This window comes from Pseudophryne corroboree, chromosome 2 (assembly GCF_028390025.1).
Source record: "Pseudophryne corroboree isolate aPseCor3 chromosome 2, aPseCor3.hap2, whole genome shotgun sequence".
NCBI lineage: Eukaryota > Metazoa > Chordata > Amphibia > Anura > Myobatrachidae > Pseudophryne > Pseudophryne corroboree.
Window position 1 is genome coordinate 691,008,460 of NC_086445.1, and position 3,295 is coordinate 691,011,754.

Here is a 3,295-nt window from a genome sequence, read left to right on the forward strand (position 1 = left end):
ATTTCACAAATGACATGTGTAAATAGAACTGCCTGGGTTGGATTGTCTCGCTAAATAAACACTTCTAAAACAATTTTTTATTGGAATTTTATCTCCAGTTTTAGTTTATTTTTCTCTGCCTAATACCTGTCCGACCGACATAAATTGTATCTGATGGCCTCACACCCATCAGCTATCAGATCTCATGGGCATAGACTCAGGGCCGTAGAGAGCATGGCCGGACCCAGGTAATGCAGGGCATGGCCTAATGTAAGGCGGTTACACCTCCTTACAAACAAAAGTAAAACAGAAATATAGTATTTGTGGCATTGCACATGCTTCATAGTTGGGCGCCGTTGTGCCCCTCAGCCAGGAGCAGATCAATGGTGCGGCACGATCAGGACCGGGCCCTGGTAATTAGTTCCCCACAGCCTTCCCCACGGTGTCACTGCATACACTGAGATATCTGCGTTCCTCCCCTTGGGAAGAGACATTTCCCCATTCATCTGCTGTGAAGGAACAGGGGAAATGTCCGTCAGGTGGAATCAATATGATTTACAGGTGGGCGGGATGCCGGCTGTCCATATCCCGACAGCGGTTTCCCGCCCACCAGGATGCTGGCAGCGGGGTGAGCGCAAAGAGTCCCCTTGCGGGCTCGCTGCGCTCGTCACCCTGCAGGCTCGGTGGCTCGCTTTGCTCGCCACAGGATCTATTCCAGCTCTGTGGGTGTCTTGGAAACCCACGTGTGGGAATCGTCCTGTTTTGCTGGTATTCTGGCTGGCGGTATTGTCGGCTGGTGGGATTATGACGTCGGTATCCTGACCGCCGGGATCCCAAGAGCAGGCAAATTGGACGCACCACCATCAATTGGCTGTGGCAGTGCATACACTGCCCAATGTGTCCGACTTGTAACTTCAACATATCACAGTGGACAGACATGCTGGATGATTGATATTATCGGATGAGTTGCGCGCATACATTGTACAATTATTTGGGTGATCTGACAATATCAGGCAGATCAGCCAGATAACTGTATAGTGTCTGCCCATCATAACCTTTAATGTATGTCACCAATCCCCCATATACTCCACTCTCTCCCACAAAAACACCCCATAAGCATATCAGAGCAGTGAAATTAATAATACTCCTTTCACACTGTTAACACAGATCCAAGCTGGGTTATTGAACATGGTTTCAATCATGTCACAGCTGCTGAATCCATGTTCATACTGTAGGCTCGACACGAGTGATTGCCTGGTCATCCCTTTCAGACTGCACCCGTGTCTCAATGCTGCCAGATCTGCCAGCACTTGGAGATGACATCATCTCCAAGCACATATGATCCTCCTCTCTGGTCCTTTTTGCATTGACCGTGGTTGCGATCAGGGTAGTGGACCCAGGATACACAACCCAGGTAGACCCTTTTACACCAAGACAGTATGGGTTTCCCTAGCAATGGGGGTCATTCTGACCCATTCGCATGCAGCGGTTCTTCGCTGCGGTGCGAACGGGTCTGGAATGCGTGACGTGCGCATTGCGCATGCGCGTCATTGCCCAGCGACCTCTGTCGCCGGGCAACGACGCTGACAGAGAAGAAAGCGGTCGCTGTGGCGACCGCAAGAAGATGGACAGCAAGAGGGCGTTCCGGGGCGTCAACTTACCGTTTGCTACCGTTTTCGGGGAGTGGCCAGTAAAATGCAGGCGTGTCCAGGCGAACGGAGAGCGGAGGTGTGACGTCAAAGCCGACCCCTTCATCGCTGGACCGGTCGCACAGGGTAAGTATGTCCAGGGCTAGTCTTGTTTTGAGTGAAACTTTTTAAGCATAGCAGGGCTGTACAAGCGTTCGCAGCCCGCTATGCTAAAATACACTCCCCCATAGGCGGAGATTAGTTGATTGCACCAGCAGCAAAAAATTGCTTGGTGCGATCAACTCGGAATGACCCCCAATATCCTAGGTCAGAATCTTGGTGTGAAAGGATTTTAACTAAAAATTAGCAACAGTAAGGGAGACGGGTTTGGGTAAAAGGCCACTAAGGTAAGGACTAATTTACCAAAAAAAACTGAGATCATACACAATAGAATGGCAATCTAAGTTTAACTTTGTTTTTTTTTTAAATGTAAAGAGCGAGCAGTGTAGAATAGGTGAAAATATGGAAAATAAGTACAATATATTACACTGCACGAAAACATTGCAAATGCATGCTTGGCAGCATTCCTGATTGCAAAAATGTGCATTATGTTACATCAGACCTCTCCACATGTCCCTTGTGTGCCATCAGATGTCTACAAATGCGCTTCATGTGCCATAAGACCCCTGCATATGGCCACTAATCTGTCATTAGACTCCTGCATCAGATCAGTACAGGAGACCATGCGAAAAATAAATAAATGGTGTTGACTATTTTTGTGTCGACCATTTCCAAGTCGAACTTTTGACCTTGTTATCCTTTTCTAATGTCTACCTAGTCCATGTCGACCTTTTGACCCTGTACACCTAATACATGTTGCCCATTAGTGGTCGACCTACTGACAGAAGACCTTTTTTGTGTAGATCTAATGATCCACCCAGCTGTGAATGCAACCAAATCTGCACATGGCAGGTGTCAGGGCCATCTTAATGTATAAGCACACCAGACAGCTGCCCCTGGCACCACGATTATAGGGGCCTTAGAGCAGGGGCAGACTGGGCCTGGTGCCTCCAGGACTTCTTGAAAGGCAGGTAGAGATGCTGCCCGGCTACTCGGATTGTGAATTACACACAATTAGAGCAGCCGAGTAGCATTCTCTCAGTGAATGGCTGTCAGCATGCGGACTGTTGAATTGCTGGAGCTATCCACCAATCAGAGTGCAGCATTCTCTATATGCTTCCCAGACTCCAGCCACAGTAAATGGCTGTTGACATGCTGACTGGTGGATGACTGGAGCTAGCCTCCAATTCGAATGCTGACAGCCATTCACTGTGTGGAAGAATGTGGAGAGATGGAGCAAGACAGCAGGAGGGGTAACTATATTTATATATTTTATATATAGACAGAGAGAGAGAGAGAGATTTATATATATATATATATATATATAGACAGAGAGAGAGAGAGAGAGGTTTTTTTTTTTATGAATTCCCATGAATGTGTGGGTAGGGGCCCGAGTGCAGTGCTTTGCCAAGGGCCTACAGTGCTGTCAAGATGGCCCTGGTAGGTGCAACACTTTTTTTGTGGACATGCACATTAGATATAGTTTGTGTATTTTATGCTATTCAAACGGAGGTATGTTCAACTCAGTATTAGCCCCAGAGTTCTTATTGTGCTTTAAGTTTAACACA